We start from the raw sequence: 19390 nt of genomic DNA on the forward strand, positions 1-19390 counted from the left end.
TGAACAAGGGTTGGCAGTCAGTGTTATATAGAAAACATCAGTGAGGGTAGTAAGAGAGGGTTGCCAACGAGAACTCAGTAATGCTACAGAGGGATTGCTCCCTCCTTCTTGTTACAATCGTTTCTCTCCTACTTCACTTGTGCTTATGTCCTATTTTTTCTCCTATTTTTGCGGTCCGTGCTTTTGGCTCGAAAAGTATATAGTTATCGTCTATATCTACTTAGCTACCTCTCTCACCCTTTAACATAATAAATGCTCTCTAAAATATTGAATGTCCTTTTTTTTTCTTTTTTCAAAATTTATCTTTATGAACATGATTTTAAAAATGAAACAACATTGACAATATAACCAAATATTGAGAAAAAAAACTACATGGTTTTTAAATTCTTTTTTTTTACAAAATTAAAACAATTTTTATAAATTTATTACATTTATTAGATATGAAATTAATTTTTAAAACTTTCAAGATATCTGTAATAAAATTTTCAGGACAAACAAGTAAATGAATATTTGTTCAATTCAAAAAAAATTTGTAATATATTTCTTAACAATTTAGAAAAATTATACTTTGAAAAAGTTGGAGTTTATCGTAGAATTTTAAATGTACATAGACTATATATGGGGTGTCGATATCAATAGCAAGGTCGAATACCCGAGGGTGCTCTTCCATATCGATATATTTTGTCGTCGTCGTCGTTCTGCCCCGTAATATGGTGTTCACATACAACTATACAATAGTAACTTTGATACTATCTGATTCAAGGTCGAATTAGCCACTTCCCATGACCCTGATTTATAACGATAAACTTTTTTCTTTACATATATTCTTCAAGACTTCAACCTTACTTGTGTATGGTTGCCTATGTATACCGTGTAATGCACTCGCACTTGATTCAAGTTTACATTTGATTATAATATGCCTATACCACTTATTTTACACTTACTTTTTTTTTTATTCGCACTTTCTATGCATTTATTTGAAAAATCATGTTTATGTGGTGTCTTTGTGTATGTGTATGTACAAATTGGGGTGAAAAATCTTATTTCAAGTCAAGAGTTTATTAGCGCTTTGTTTGTTTGATCTCGATTGAGCCAAGACATCAAGAAAAAAAAAAAAAAAATTGACTGACGTCGACGTTACACATCAGTTCTCACCAGGAAACCGTACCTACCTGCCTTGTCTCATGTACACGATATACTTGGCTTTCTATTTTTTTTTTTTCTTATTATTTTAATTAATTAAAATTTATTTATTATCGTTTATCATATATCTTCTTTACGTACCCTTATATTCTTTTGTATGTTTTTTATAATTTTTACCATATCGATAATATGAAAATTAGCAAAGAAGAAAAAAATTATTTTATTATATGTATACATGCCTAGAGACATTATTTTTTTTTATTTAGCTTTTATTTTTTCATACTTTTTATTTAAAATTGAATATTATTTTTAATTTTTCTTTGATATTATTGTTGCAGATGACATGAATCTCAATAGGACAAGCCAATCAATGTTGAATTTTCACCATCATCTTCAGTAAAGGTGAGTTTATCAATTTAATTTTAATTTTCAGATATCCATGATAACTTTTAACTCTTTGATATTATATTTAAAGTATTTTTTCGTCATTTAAAGTGCACATTTGATAGTGACTTGAAAAAGCATTAATTGAGACATATGTCACCTCTGGCTATAACTCTTAAAGATTTATATTTTTCATATGATTTAAAATTAGTCAAACATCTTATGGGAAAAAATAAAAAAAGCTTTTGATGCTATTAAGTTCTTAAGATAACGTGGAGAATCTGGGTTAATCGTGTATCAACTCTGATGAATAAACGATGTATGTGTAATGTGTAGCACGAGATTCAAGTGTTAAAAAAATAAATAAAAAAAGGTTAGGTGTCGTCAAGTATGCATATGTATATATTTATGTGTATGTTTTTGCCGCGTTGTAAGTTATTTTTGTGTTGGTTATTTTACTCATGGAATGAAAGCCACATAATCAACGACTACACCATTATAATATATGTATATGTATATACCATCAACAATATACCATAAAACGCACAGTGAAAATAACGGTGAAATTTTCAGTATACTTCTCCTCACCTGAAATCGTCCTACTTGCCTCACACGTTGCTAACATCAGAGAGCGTCGAATGTTGGTATATTCTAAAAACGGGAACATCATATTGTATTTTTTATTCTATGATTACAATAAGAACATTTATTGGTCTATGGAAATATTTGAGATTTTGATTTATTAAATATTCAAGAGTTCAATAATCTATTTACAATATATATCATTAATTATTGAACTTAAAATAATTAACAAAAGATTTAGAAGAGATCTCTATGAGATCTCAAAAAGACTTAATTTTTTTACCTGGTTTCAAAACCCGCGTTACATTCAAATATATAAAACGTATTTATTTGACCAATAAAAAATGAGATCCTTGAATACAACAGCCAATCGTATAATTTTTTTAGCGAGCATATATATATAGCTAAATTTTTATAGTCAACTTGAATGCATGGTTAAAATGCGCGGGTTTGCTCGAAATAGCAAATCGATTCCCGCGCAAAAACTTACGCGCAAGCAAAAAATCGAGAACTCACAAGCAACAAATTCAACTCGGTTGAAAAAACTTCATCTATATTTTATTATATATATGCATATTTATATACTTATATTATGCATATAGTGTAAAAAACTATGCAGACGTTTGAGATATTTTAGTGAAAATAATTTATGTTGAATTTTCAGTGAAATTATACGTTTTTAATTAGCAACTTTTTCCGGTGCTTTTTTTTTAAATTTTTTTTTATGTTAAAACGTGCATAGTCGATATTTATAAATTAACGTAGATGTATGTGTATATTATTTTTTAGTCTTGATGAAATTTGCTGAAGTAATTTACTAAAATGAATTTATTCCAAAAACACAAATGTCATTGAGTGATGAAATAGTTTTAAATTTTTTGTTTTTGGATTAATCACGCTCTGATAATTTACGCATTTAATCGTAATGTAAATAACAAAATTCAACAAACCTTGCTACATACAAATGTGCTATATATATTTGGTACTTTTCGAGAAAATTTTTATAATGAAAAAAAAAAAACCTTTTATAATAATTTATTAATATTTTCAATTCCTGAAATATGAGTTTTATTTTTTAGTGAATAATTGTCAAGTTATGTATTTTAAATTTATGATAATTATTGGTAGTTTTGATATAACTGAAATTAATATTTTTTGATAAGTAACAAATGTATGAGTATGGTTGGAAAATTACAAAACAGAAATTTTCAATAGTACTTTACATAAGGGATGATGATTTAAGTTTGGATGATAATATTTGTTGAAATAAATTTACAACTGCGCATATGCTGCTAGTAGATACTGCCATCACTAACAAGACAGAATATATTATACATATATGTATATATATATTTTTTTTTTTATGTCTGACCACTGCCGGTAAAGTACTACTTCTACAGTTTCCTTTTGGTGATTCGTATCTTCCTTTGGGTTACCTCTAATTTTTTTAAAATTCAATTTTTACTTCTATTCATTTATTTCATCTGAAAATATGATCAATAAACTATATTTATTAATTTTTTAAAATTATTATTTATCAATATATAACGTGTAATTTTTTATATATTATTTTTTTTTCATTATTTTTCAAGTATCATATTATACATCGCAGAAAATTTCAAGTATTAGTATAACTCTTGAGCTTTAAAATCGATAACAGCAGCATATTTTTAAATGCTTAATCATATAATCATAACCTGAAGTTTTTTTTTCATACTCATTGAAATAAAATGTAACTTTGCTGATAAGCAAAAAAAAAAAATGCAACTAGAGAAAAATAAATTTATAGGAGAGTAACAAATAAAGCATAAAAACTAAAAAAAAAAAAAAGAGTTATTTGGATAAAAACGTGGTCTTTGCAGCTCAACCACCAGTGTCAATCTGACAAGGTATTTTTATAAAACACCAAAACCCCTACTCTGAGCAAAAATCCTCCCTCAAGTTTCATCATCCCTCCAGTTTACCAATGACGTCAGCAGCCCACCAACCAATCGTGGCTTGGCCTAAATTATAGAGGGAGGCTAGAGTGAGATAGTGAACAAAATATCACCCAACCACCCATATAAGAGGGTTGAAAAGGGGATGAGAAGTTTTAGAGTTGTATGCTTATATAGTGAACCAAAATGGGAGGACAGAAAATGAAAATTGAGAGAGACAAGTAGAGAAAAGAAAGAGAGAGACTTGGACAGGATTACTATATACCCTGACTCACCCTGATAGTGACTGAGAGAACAGCAGAATTTTGTGTACGTATATATTCTATATGCCAAAGCGACGGGTCATTTCTCTCACACCATTATAAAAAAAAGTTGGAAATTTATTTTTTTCTTTTTGTGAGGGTCAAAAAATATCTTGAGTATTTATAGATCATCAAAAATATTCAAAAAACTAAATATATTTTTTATCATTATACTATGATTTGCAAAATTTTAATTTTTAAAAATAGGCCTTTAATATATATCTACATCTACAAATATATTTTTACTATTATTTTGAATTGAAATATATTGTTAAGTTATTAATACTTTTTTTTACTTTATAAATTGTGTTAATTATAATTTTGGATTTGAGAGAATGTAGGAGAGTATATATACTGGTTGAAAGTAAATGATGGATTAGCTAGGGGGTATAGAATTGATGAAGCAAAGGGTGAGTTGGATTATTAGTGATGTCTGAGTGAGATGGGCTGTAACCACTAGCCAAAAGGTGTAATAGCTAACTTGTAATATATATCAAATTGTGCAGCCCACACAATTTCAACAAATTTAGGATGCAATAAGAGAAGTAAAACAAATAAAAAGCTAAAATTCAAAATTAAGGGTATATAAAGTTTAGATAATAGTTATGCTGACGGTCAGGTTAAATATCGATATCTAAATAATCAATTTATTATAAACGTCACGTTTACAGGGCAAGGTGAATTAGAAAAAAAATATTAAGTTGATAAAAGTTGGCTAGAGTAAACTATATATAAAGTCACGTATGATCATAAAAGTAATTTACAAAAAAGTATTTGAAAGAGCATCTAAAGGTAGCTAGAAAAAAAAGGGCTGTTCATATATATATGAAAGTTATTTGACCCTGATGAAGGGACATGTAATAACTAACAACTCTGAAACTTATTAACAAAAAATATATAAGTTAAAATTATATTTCAAAATTATAAAATAAATTTAAAATAAAAGTAAAAACGTGTAATGAAAAACGGAAAAGTATATATACATATATAACTTTTTTACAAACATCTCCAATCGTTTGACGAAGTTTGTAAAACCATAGTGAAGCTCGTGATTTTTTTCTCGACGAAGGGGATGAAAGAACACTGACAAACATAAAAAAAATAAATAAAAGGGGTTGAACTAGAGATATAGCATGCAAAAACGACTCTCCCTCTCTCAACTCTCTGTCACTAATAGTTTTATCCTCTTCTTTTTAAATATATACCTATATATATTCATCACCATAATGAAAACAAGACTACAACATCAGCAAAAAGGTCGTTCGGATTTGAAAAAAATTTAATTTAACAAAAATAAATATGAAATCTTTTTTTAAATAATTAAACTTGAATGTATACTATACTTATTTATCAATTAATTTATTTTTCAATTTATATATTTATTTATTTTTTTATTATTTATACATTACCAGAATAATTCATTAACGAAAAAATTATATATCGATATTCGATAGATAATAAATTATTAAAATAATAAAAATTATATCTTTTGAATATGTATTATATTCTCGAGGGATTATACAGAATTTCGTGTCAAATATCTCACTTCGGACAGTAGTTTTGCCTTGAAACATTTTACCCAAATGGAAGTGATGAAGTAAAGCAGAGTATGAAGAAGAATAGGTTATATGCAAAGTAACTAGCTCCCCTATCGTAGCCTACGATTAGTAAACTTTGCTAAAACTTTGGATTGAAACTTTGGGATAACTCCTCAGCTGTCCCTCTTGAACCAAGAATTGTGTTTATGATATATAAAGATAAACTTCTATGTAAGACGAGTTGTATATTCAGGAGTATAACAAAAAACAATAAAACATCAAGATTCATCTCTCCTTTTCTTTATTGTTCTATTTTTTTTGATCTTAGCTTAATTTTTTTTTATTCTTTTTGTGGTAACATGGCTTTATCGTAAATGTAAAAAATATTTTCAATTTTATGAACTTAAAAACGATTGATCTTACAATTGCAATCGTCCATAACTCAATTAAATATTATTTTATGTAAACATAAGTTCTATAATAATGATAATGTACAAAAGATTTGACTCCCGGAAACATTTTAAATACCCAATCGTTTTTTAAATATGTTGAATTAACATTGTTGATCGAGGACAATGCAAGGGTAAAGTAATGTTGATGTTAGAGGTTCAAGGAATTAAGAGTGTGTGAGAGAGAGAGAAGCAGGAAGAGAAGACAATTACACCCTCATAACTTTAAACTGAACCAGCTGGTTTTTAGGGTAATCTCTTTTCTCATCCTAACACACAGCCTAGTTGGTCATTCCTCTTAATCACTTTATCTATATATCTTGACCTTAAAGTATGTGTCAATTTTTTTTTTTTTCAACATTATCCAGATTTATTAATTATTATTCTCCCAAACGTGAATTGTTGCATATAAAAAATTATATAAAAATACTTTGGACATTGTTAAATGAAAATTTATACATTACTTTTTTCAAACAATAAATTTTAATGACTTTTTTTTTTATTTTTTTCTATTTACTTAATTTAAAATTCATTAAATTGTTTTTTTTTTTATTTACTATATAAATAGTTGTTCAGTGCAACACAAATAGATAAAAAAATTTATTTTTATACATTAATGCATTTTATGCTAAATAGAAAGTGATGATTTTTTGAAGGTGAAAAATAAAAAGTTGTTTCACCAGTATCAATTCATGTTATAATACAATATATATGTATGTGCTTATATCGAGTGAAAGTGAATGAAAAATGAAAAAAAATAAAAACAATTCTGGTTTATGTACGCCAAGCTTGGTGGTATGAATTGCGGGAAAGAATATCAAGAGACACCCCCAGGGGTGATGGTGTACGTTTTTACGACGAAAAAATATATACGATAAGCTATTTGTACAACCCACGCCAGCATGCCGAGAGTGAATACTTTTTTTTTTTTTTTATCATTTCATTCATTTTTTTTGTTGAAGTTGATCTCTACGGATTCGATAAAAATCATATTTTGGTTTGAAACATTTTTAGCTATATAGATTGCAAGTTTTCCCTTTCTATGACCCAATGCAATTTTATCAGGTCAGTTGCATTTTTCACGTTTACCACTTCCTCTTTTTTTTTTTTTTTTTCTTTCATTCTCTTTTTTTTTTTTTTTTTCGACTCAACGTGTACGTACATAGTAGATACAGCACTATATGTATGGACATGCTTTGAGGGTAGATTTCTCTTTCAATGAAAAACCACGTGATCTCTAGGATTACCCGTTTTAAATTCAAAACTTTTATCATAGTTTTCGACATTATTTTTCTGAATACACTCATAGATTTTTTCAACAGTTCAGGAAAAAACAATTTAACTCTCAAAACTCCATACCTGTATGGATCCTTTGAAAAAAATATTAACCAAAAAAATATTACACAAATCAAATGTAAGTCTACTCTATTGGAATAATCGAAAACATAAAAAAAAAAAGTGAAAAGCTTTTTTATATACTTTTTTTATCCACCAACTTACAAACATAAAACAAACTGGATTTTTTTAATTCAACCATAATTCAAATTTCAATAAAAAAACAACCCTGATTTTTAGTTTTGTTAAGAACTTTTGCATCCATATTAAAAATTAAAAATATATCGATAGGCTAAAAGTTTTTTTTTTCCAAATTTACTCAATTAAACCACCCTCTTTAGTTATCGTTCAAATAGAATATAAAGATTTTTATGAAAGCCGAGCTGGGTTTCATTATAACCAACTGAAATTTGATTGATTATCAAACAAAATAAATATATAATATTTACACCCAGTCGGTAAAAACCTCATGTGAATCCACGTGAAGTTCATACTATACATATTGTTGATTGTATGTTTAATACATATTTATATAAATATATATAACAGGTATATACTATATGTATGTATTATTTAGTCTCTCCATTTATCTCATAAAACTCTATTACCGACAATTTCAGTAAATTCCAAGTATTGTCGTTGTCGTACATACTAAACGCCAATATATTATATAGAAAATAAAATTCGTGAAAGCTTTGATGCAATAAAATTTAAACATGGCATGCACTAGCGCTAGCGCCCTCAATGTATATATCGTATTCACTCTTTTGCAATGCAGCAAACAAGAATGATCCGAGTTTTTCTGTCTTTTTTCATCCGGGCTGGCAATGCGAAAGCATTACGAGTATATGGATAGCGGTCGGTGGAGTCAAGGGGGATACTGAGTTTATAGATGGGAGGGTTGGAGAGTTGACGGGCGAGGTTGGTTGAGTGAGATAGATATATAAAATAAATGACTGAGAGAACGAGATAGTACATATAATCGAGGAAAACGAGCACACAAGCAAAAGCCTCGAATATAACCCAGCACAAGGAAAATCTGGCAACGTTGCATTTACAAATTTGTTGGTAGCATTGTAGGCTTGGTGTATGAGCTGACAACCTAGCCGTGACTCAGCACTCTGTCGAGTGAGCAATGTGCCTGATGCTATATATGAAATGACTCTAAGATCTGGTCTTTTGCAACTATTTTTGATTTTGTAATACGATTGTGTATGTACGGCCTAGTAGCATAGTTGGTTATGCAGCGATGCGGGATATCGATGCCACTTGCCGATCGAGTAGAAATAACAATTATTATTTTTTTATTTATATTGCCAATAATTCTAAATACAAAAAACTAACGAGTATACGAGAAAAGAAAAAAAATTGTAGATTTAATAGAAAATGATTTATCACAAAGCATGCAGAATACGAGTTACAATAAACTCGACAAGATATTTACTTGAAAAAGTATCAAGGCTAGTTTTTTTTATGAGATAATAAATCATTAAAAATATATGAATATTGATGTAGTGTTTTATAACTAAGTTGTAAGTTGATTTCAGTATTGTTTTTTATAAAATTATTGACAAAAGTATTCTATGGAAAAAGAATGGACAGTTTCAGTTAGGACTTTTGTAGTCTTTAAGGTGTCAATTGCAAAATTCATACGCCACGACAAATTCATTTGGCATATATGGTTTGAACGAAGTTTTTTTTGTTCTTATTGAGTGTATTAAAAAAAAAAATATGTAAAATGCTCGTTATTGGCAGCCGATAATACAGAACGTCCCTCACATCGTGGGAGAGTGATTTCTCTCTTGTAATTTTATGTTGTGCACAAATGCGTTGGTGTAGACACTGAATGTTTCGTATGTACTCTTTGTACAATGACGAAATTTCTTGACGCGCAGAGAAACACACGCCGGATACATAGCTAAAAGTGGGAACGTCGAAGGCCGATGTTTTGTAACTCTTCGAGCGTTTCTTCTTCGAAATATTTTGACTCTCACTGTTGGGTAACTCATGTATGGCTCACAAAAAAAAAATTACCCGAAAAACAAAGTTAAAAATCACCATGATTAACTGCAAAACAACAAATCACATTTCGTTTGTAATATTTATTGAAACGTTACTTTTTTTCTTCATTTAAAAGTTTAATTTACTAAAAATTATAATTAAAACCTTTAACTTCCGGTATATGTCACTGAAACATTCTATTTTTGTTCGACAGAGTTAATTTATATGATGGTAGTTTCTTTCGAAAATTTAACATATAAAAAACTATCATGCAAAATTTTCTATCATTTTTTTTGCCAAGTAACAAATTATTCTTCCTATTATAAAACTGTTTCATGACAAAATTCCAATTCATATGTATTTTCAAAAATGTCTTTTGTATTTTCAATACAAACAATAAAAAATCTACAACAATACATTATACAAAAGTTTTAAAAATAAAAGGTAGCTGCAATATCGGCGATGCATCAACAAAATTTATGCCAAGCTTTCCAATCATTCCTATAGCTATACAAAATTCAATAATACAACGGTAAATAATTCCCGCGCTTGTGTTTATAAATGTTCATTCGCAAAAAAAAAAAATACAGATATTATTGGCTGCAATTTTAAAATCCAAAGGAATAGAGCTCATTTTGCAAAAAGATATCATTGTTGACACAAATCCCATAGCTTTGTGCACCACAAAACATTCCTTAAATTCTTTCAGTGATTTCTCTTATAATTATTAGTATTATAAGATGAAATTTCGTTATTGTTTCGAGCTCTAATATCCAAGAATAGATAGATATATATGCCAGTAGCCATCAGGATCGGCCGGATGTCCGATGCTTGTGTATGTATCCCTTGGTAAACGCATTATTCGTGCAGGGGGAACAGCTGTCCAAAGCAGAAACACATGTGAATATTGAGTGATATTTGAGGGGCCCACCACTGGCTATGTCTAGTGTTTTCTCGATTTATTTTTTTGAGTCATGATGCATCGAGCTTATGAATTTCTTTACTGTGCAGAACGCCACTGTCTGTTCTGCCGGCTGTTTCTCGCAGATGTTTGATGCACATAGGAACAATTGTTTGTAACTATTTTTTATTTTTGTTCAATATTATATTTTTATATATATGAAGACATATAATTATTATTTTACTTATTAATATAAACTAAATTGATATTATTATTTAATTTTTTTATTTATCTGTATATTTACATACGGAAAAAAATTATTAATAATTTACATAAATTATTATAGTGTGTTTTACATTTTGCTCCGTTATGTGAATATTATATATCTAAGACTTCTTCAGCAAGTCAACCAATCTCTCGTTGCAAAAAGTAGTTACGTGTTTATAGTGATTACGTCACGTTTCTATATATGCCTGCCAAGATGTTCGTTTTAAAGTAATCACGAGCTAGCTTCATAACTATCATATGATACAAGTTTTTTTATAAAAACTTGTCAAAGTAAATATATAAAATATTATTATTTTTCATTAATGATCTAGAAATCGAAATGAAAATTAAATAAATCATTTAATTTCGCAAAAAAAAAAGTCATATATATACTTGGAAAAAATTAAGTGAGTTTTATAAAATTTATGTATCGTATATAAATATCTGCAAATTTATATAAACACTGTGAAGTTCAACCACATTGCATTTTCCCGTTGCGTCACGCATGCCAAGACATAACAGTACCAACAGCATTAACCAAATCTTCATGTATCTTCAATCATACTATACATGTATTATATTTCTCTACAAATAACAATACTCTCTCTACAATAATACACATCATCAACTTGACTAACCGTAAATACATTTTTTTATTTTTTTAGTATTGCATTAGTTAAAATAGTATTGCAATATATATATAAATAGTATTTTTAAGTGAAATTTTCTCTGGCGAAAAGAGACAAGAAATTTTCAATTAAAGAAGATGTATTCCAGATATTTAAAAAATCTTTTTTATATATAAAAGAATAGACATGTCTCATAACGAGACCATTTTGGATGTTGAATTTATTCAAATAATTATTGATAAATTCGATATTCCCTCGGGTTACATCTTGAGTTCGAAAGAGAAGTGTCAGATGGAATAATTTTCTGTTTTCTTAGTCGTTATCTTGTGGCCCTTATTCATCTACACATAATAATATTGTGGTCGTGTTCGTGAACACTAATGCCTCGTTTACGTTCATACATATTTGCCAGAAGTTTTGCCATTCATAAACTTTGTAACCTTCTCTTTTCAACATCGTCTCATATTCCTTGACTTAACCTTTCCCTTTTCCTTTGCACAATTTTAACAACCACAGTATTTTCCATTTCCTCTTTTGCCCCTATTGCTTAACAACTTCTCTTCTTCTTCTTCTCTCATTTGTTTCCCTTAGCTACGTTTAGTCTCTCGACTCTTTGGGGGTTGTGGCTGCATAAGGACATAGCATGGCTTCTGGTATATGTAGGTTACAACAACGTCGACCTCAAAATTCAGAACATGGTACAGGTACTTTTAAGAATGGGCTCAAGGCCACGGTCAAAACCGTTATACATCACCCTTCAAAGAATGAAAAAAAAAAATGAAAATAAAAAAAAGACATCTTTATTATAATCCTTGGGTCATTGACTTTTATATTTTATTTCTTCTTTTTCATTTGGGTTTGGTTTTATTTCCGTATATATTTTTTTTAATTTAAATATCAATATTTTTGCTGTTTTTATTTGACTCAACTTTTTTATTTTTCAGTTTACAAATTTATACAAGATTTTATTTTATAAAACTTTTATTAATAAATATCAATGACCCTGTACTTAGTTTAATGCATCATTTTAATAATTGTTTTATCATTGTTTCTTTTTTAATTTTTTCATTTTATACTTACACTTGAAAAAGTTTGTAATTGTCTTTTGAGACAGTTTTAAACTTGGCAAATAAAGCTAAAAAAAAGAAAGTGTATATACAATGAGAAAAATAAAAAAAATAGTAACTCATTCATAAGAGGGTTGTTAATATATGTGAGTGTGACAATAGAAAGACTGAGATTCAGCTGACAAGTGGCGCCACATCAGCTGACTCAATGTTAATAAAGTTGACAAGATAAAAAAAAAAATAAGAACATAAACTTTAGGATGTGATAAATGATTTTACCAACACACATTTTAATTTATGTTACAGGATCTCTCTTCTTCGCAAGGACAACTGAAAAAGACAACAAGCTGGGATGAAGTTGAGGGTAAGTTTTTTATTTTTTGATATGTATTACGCATGCATACATAATATATATATGTATGTACTTGTATTTACGTTGAGAGATAAACGGGCATGCATATTATACATGAGGTTGTTGTGCAACCTGCAAAATAGCTACAGGGGTCGAAAGAGACAAAGACAATAAGGGGAAAACAAATTTAACAGGAGTGAGAAAATAGACATAAAAGCAACAGGTATCCTAATACTCGAATGACACGCTTCAACGATATATTTTTATGATACCTTTGCATCCAAAGCTGTGGCTTTGGGTATATCGAGTTGGGATTTATTCAATATCCCATTGTAGAAAAGCATTGTAAACTGGTAAACATATACAGATAATCTTGTAAATCTTTGCAAAGTTTATAAATAGTCCCAATCGCCCTCTTTTTTTTTTGCCAAAAAGTAATCGAAGGTTTATATATTTCAATTTGCCATTACCAATTACATTCACTCAAAATGGTTATCGGGATTTTTTTATATTGTACTGCACACATGCAGATTGTGTCGCTGAACCGATTAAACAGTCATTATAGCTCGTGGTTTTATAGATGGAAACCGTGCCAAGTGTCATTTATAAATTTATTATAAATATGAGAGTTTGTTGACTCATTCAATTATTGATTTCTGAAATACTCGTCAAAAAATTTATTGTTAAAATATTTCCATCATCATCTGCAGTGTATGATCATACTTGTCAGAGTCTTGAAGATCCATATTCGAACATACGTTTGTTATCGGTTATATATATAATCTGGCGAGATAGTTTCAAGATGTGTATGTATATGTAAATTCATTGCATACTTGTTCAAAGCAATACAAGGGGTGTTCGCAAAGTAAATAAGAAAAGAGATGAAATATGTGCCACGCGAACAAGACGTGCCAAACGAAAGGGAAACTAGAAGTGAGAGGGCCACGAAGAACTCGAACTATCACCTCGACTCCATACCTTCATCCCCTATATATATGTATATTGAATTTCCATGTAAACATTTACATATAACTATATCCCTCGTGACGTGGTTCTTGAATGTATCGTACCTCAACATGCACATCAATTTTCAATCACCCACATTTTATCAATTCATATACATATACCTATATTCAACATTGAAAATATATTCGGTGGGAATAAATAAAAAAAAAAAAGCAAAGGATAAACATATATAAAAGATAAAAATAAATTCGCGTGTTGTGTATACGTTGTGATACAAATCCAGAGTCAAATCCACTATGTAACATTGCAATTTCCATTTTTGTCACGCTATACTGAGGTCTGTTTTTCTCTTCGGCAGTCAATCAAACCTTTTTTTTTTTCTATTGACCTTGTAATTCTGGGTTAGTATTTTTTTTTTTATTTCACTTGTTTTTTTTTTTTTTATCGTTCATTCACATTTGTAGCAAAAAATAAGCTTTAAAAAAAAATACTGCGAATACATATGTTTGGATAGGTGCTTTTTTTTTTCCTGTAGAGATGATGAGCTGTGAACTTGTTCGTGTATGCAATACATAAGTCGATAAGCACGTGTTGATATTTGAAGCATGTTTAAAAACATAAAAGCCACTTGTCGGTGTGCTATAATCGTTTTGTCCCCAGCATTGATTTATATCTTTCAATCTTCACACATGGTGGTTTGTCGATCTTGACTTAAATTCCCTTCAATCTTATTCGTTTCATCTTTTATTTTTTTATTTACCCTTCCGCATTCTTTCTCTTCTTGGCTTATGTAATATTTAAATATGGTATGGTTAAAACGAAAACTCTGAGGGAATATATGCTTTTACATACATATATCATTGAAAAATACACATGAATTATATAGAACGAAGGATAAAACGTGCCACAAAGTAGACTTGTTCGGTTTCAATAAAAACTTGGCACAATATATACCCTACTGATCGACATACCCCTGTGAGCAATAATTTATTCTCTCTTTTCTTACCACTGTACATCAATATCCACATTAACAATACAAATGTACAATTTTTTTTTATTTTAATTCCTCTTTATAATTCACCCTACTTTTCCCTACTACACTTGAAATCAAATTGCAAAACTGACTTTATTATTGTGCAACAGGTATCACTAATTTATTGACATTAAGTATAATTTCCGGTTGGACATTTACACAATTGACTTTCTTTATCAATCAATTAAAAAATAAAAAAAAAAAATAATGTCTAATAAATGCTGACAACTACACTGTGTAAAATTTTATAACTTCCATATTATTTCCGAAATATTTTATGATTTATTTATAACTTGACAAACCGAGACAAATGATGAAAAGAAAATTCGTTAAAGTGGGTCAATGTGTGGCAGACAACACGACCACATGGTTAAACTATAAATCTCTTGAAAAGGCCGGGCATTGCACGATGTGATAAACTTGACCTTGTCCTTTGTGGAAAAAGGTATGCTCGTTTCATCCCCGTTATATATGTACAATTTATATATACACACACTCACACACAAACCACATACAATAATGTATTTTTCTTTTATTTTCTCTATTTTATTTTATATTATACCATTTTTTTTTTTTTTTTATATATTTACCCTCCTTTATTGCGCCCTTTTTTTCTCTTTAACCGACCTTATTCGTATACACTTTTATAAACTACTTTTCTAACAATTCTTCAATATGCATATGTATATTTTAACACATGTATTTATTCACTTCTACTTTTTACAATGTTTATTTTTTGGTTTGCACGTCATCACAGTTGTCTATGTATGTATATATTGTGACATGGTTTACGATTTGAAGTGGTCGGAAACACGTAGCCCGTGACAAGTGCAACATACATATATGTATACCTAGATAATACATAATATGTAATGTTGTTGATATATGTATTTGTTGGTTTGTGTATATATAATGCAAGAGAGGTATAGGAAGGAAGGAAGAGATAGAAAAGAGACAAGAATTTCTCCTGTCTGATGCCATTGGAATCTCGATCGATTTGTCTAGACGATAAACTTCATTCAGTTATCGTGACAATATTCAACTACAGAACATACATAAATATACATATGTATGTGACACAAGCACGAGGGCCATATCAAGTTTACTGTAAAATAAATATTGAAAATGATTCGCGTAAAATGTTGATAACATCACGTTTTTTTTATATATATATTTTTTTATTTTTATCTATATATATAAACCCAGAGAGGCAACGCGCTTTTATCGGGATGAATGAATGACGTGAATGCTTGACAGACGATAAAACTAGGACAAACTGTTTTTTTTTTTTTTCATTTATTTATTTATTTGTGGTGGTAGATTTTATTGCAATTCATATACTGCAGGTCAAGTGCAATGTTTAACAAGTTTGAGTTTATGATTGTGTCGATCATCGATGCCTGATGCACAGCATGGATTTTGAGATGTTTTAGAAACAGTTCAATGAGTTGAAACAAAATAAATAGGATATAACTTTTTTTTATTTTTTGATAACGCTTTTGGCTATATTTTCCGCACCAATTTTTTCACTTTACCCTCTCTGCTAATGAAAAATAAATAAATAAAAAAAAGAAATAAATATAAATATAAAAAAAAAGTCAATGAACTTATATTTTTTGATTCGACCATAACCTGCCTCAATCATGTACCATGAATCATGAATAATATCGCGAGGAATCTTGTAATTTCCCATTCTCAGAAAAAAATAAAAATAAAAAAAATAATGCGTCTTCATCGTATCGATCAAACGACGGGACTTAAATATCTACCGAGGGCGCATCAATACACATACAGGTATATACATATATGTGCTCGTATAACATTATGTATTATATCCAAATACTCATGAAATATTCATTGGGACTTTAGTGAGAATAAAAAAGAAAATAAAAAAAAGTTAATCGTTTGTTCCAATAAACTTGACCGCATTTTTTTTTTTTCGATCTTTATGTATCAAAGTGAGAGAAGGAATTCCACAAAGTCACGTGCAGACAATTCCCCTTAAATACATAAATACACAGACAACTTTCCTATTCGCATCCTCAAATGATGACGTAAAACATGCCAAGTAGGGATTTCCCTCTCGTTCACCATATAACAGTGACTATAAGTTATATATATATATTCTTGTTAACCGATGATTGCTGATCAATGATCAGTTCAAAACACGTGCCACACGTTCATTCATGGATACATATAGCTTATCGTTTTACAACATTTTAACTTGTCTTTCTAACTTTTCCTTATACATATACATATTATCTTTTCGTGTATAGCTTCTGTCTTACAAACATTCTTCTGCTTTTATTCATCAAGCCATTCAATCTTTCCTCTTTGTATATATTCTCTCAATTTCTGCAAGATCAAGACTACACACATACACTCAAAATTCATACACAAATACATGCATAAATTTCAAAAGGGCCTGCAAGCCAAGTTTTCACATAGCCATATCAACACATCTCCAACAAATTTTCAATGTATTTATACTCCTTAACATATAGAAAATTGTCACCCTAAAACTTCTGAGTGTTTATGAACGAAAACAACCATTCAATGTGTGTTTAATGTTCAACATTTATGCCTCATTCTACTTTTTCTTTTACTTTTACTCTCATTTTCGCAATGACAATGCCTCATTCCCCCTTAAATTTGTGTCGGTGTTGATATTATAATTGTGAAGTAAATAGCTTTGTCCTTTCTTTTGGATTTTTATTCCCTACCTCAATGAAAAGAAAAACAGGGTCAATGATTTTTCAATGTCAGTGGTTTTCTGGCTTCTTTATTTTTCTTGCCAAATCCCGATACAACTGAGTTGGTATACAAACTAAGTCGTGTCGGGATTTTCTTGTGGTAAAAAAAATAAATTTACTCCATATGAATGCAACACAAATTTACCGTGATTTAACCATAAACTGCGGTTCATTTTTTTTTTTTTAACAAGTAAATCAGTGGTTGTTGTATAATATAAAAATAATACCAAGTGTTTGATTCACATAACAACAAAAGTATCAAGTTGCACATGTTCAGGTATTGTAAGCTTGTGAATGTTAGTTTTGTTGTATGTGTTGAAATAAATTTTAACTCTGTGTACTTAAGTCTGGCACGAGCCTTCACCGACTCTCTGGGACAATGTCACACCTATAGTCTATTATTCTCACTTCCCTGTACCAGACCTACAGTAGTAGACTAATAACCTGTCCTCTACCCACTACAAACATCACCACGACCACCAAGCGCCAGTAACTATATCTGTCTTTTCTCATTTGTCATTTTTTTTTTGCAAAACTCTACCAACATATGTCACATTAACATTTTTATACCAGTTAAAAGATTATTATTTTATTTTTACTCATTGCAGTATATATATACTTTTATACTTAATCTTTTCTGTCACGTATAAGGCATCATCCTGGTTTATAATGTTTATTTTTATTGTTAAATATAATTGCGTATATATATGTCAGTATGTTGAAACTGCAAATTTACACATGGGAGCTGTTAAGTCAACTCTTCTTCAATAAGCTATTAACATTTAACACATAAAATCCGCCTTTTTTATTTAATTATATAATATTTTTTTTATTTATTCTATTTTTTTGTACAGCTAAATTTATAATTGATAAAAAAAATAATTAAAAAAGAGCAAGTGTAGAAATTTGAGTTGAAAAAAAAACAGAATTTAATATAGATGTTCCCTGAAATTGCGTGACACAGTAACCCAGAATTGACTTGATAATAAAGGAGAAAAAGGAGAGTAGAACATTAGGCGTGATTCTCATCTATTATATGTGCCATTCATCCCGATCCTTCGTAAACCTCCTGGGGGCTAAATACATGGGCATTTTAAATGTGTTTATGTATTACGTATATAGGACTTTCGACACATACACAAGCAGTGTGGTAGAATGAAAATAGTCGAGTGTATTAACTGGGGAACCATTGGCTAATGGGCTAAATACTACCCCGACAAAGTGTAAAACTTTCCCATCTAATTCCTTTCTTTGTCCTTCTTTTATATTTCCCTGTATATATAACTCATTCATAATTTTGTAAATATTCAAATGACATTTCAAGTATTCCATTCATATTACACACAATCAAAACTTTTGTTTATTAATTTTCCATAATAAGAAAAGAATATTTAATAAATCCAGGGGTGAATTATTTTTTTTTCATTCAATATTTTCAATTGTACGTATCAAAAATAAATAAACGTATTTGTGTTTGTAAGGCAAACACTTGAATGTATTCAATTGTGACAGGTGTTCCATGCGTCTCAACTCACCTTCATTCGGCTTATTTTATTTATTTCTTTTTCAATGAAATTTTCAAGTGCAGACATATCTTATTTCCTCATGTATATATAAAAATATATATGTCAAATTTACTACTCTTCAATACGTATGTCAGATACTACTAAAATTTTAAAAAATAAAATACATTGTATTTGTACAATAAAAAAAAAAAACATGCAAAATCTTCAAGTTTATGTCTTTGTTGT

The 19390-nt window shown here is 29.2% G+C and overlaps 1 protein-coding gene across 4 annotated transcripts in view; it reads left to right on the plus strand.

Moving 5' to 3' along the window:
* LOC122854542 (probable serine/threonine-protein kinase DDB_G0276181) overlaps window positions 1-19390 on the plus strand; it is a 108871-nt gene that overhangs the window by 27621 nt on the left and 61860 nt on the right. For all 4 annotated transcript variants that reach the window (XM_044155307.1, XM_044155304.1, XM_044155305.1 and 1 more), the window contains 2 exons: window positions 1482-1545; window positions 12842-12899. The gene's annotated coding sequence lies outside the window, so the exon portion shown is untranslated. The remainder of the gene's footprint in view (window positions 1-1481; window positions 1546-12841; window positions 12900-19390) is intronic.

The sequence above is a fragment of the Aphidius gifuensis genome, linkage group LG4 (assembly GCF_014905175.1).
Source record: "Aphidius gifuensis isolate YNYX2018 linkage group LG4, ASM1490517v1, whole genome shotgun sequence".
Lineage (NCBI taxonomy): Eukaryota > Metazoa > Arthropoda > Insecta > Hymenoptera > Braconidae > Aphidius > Aphidius gifuensis.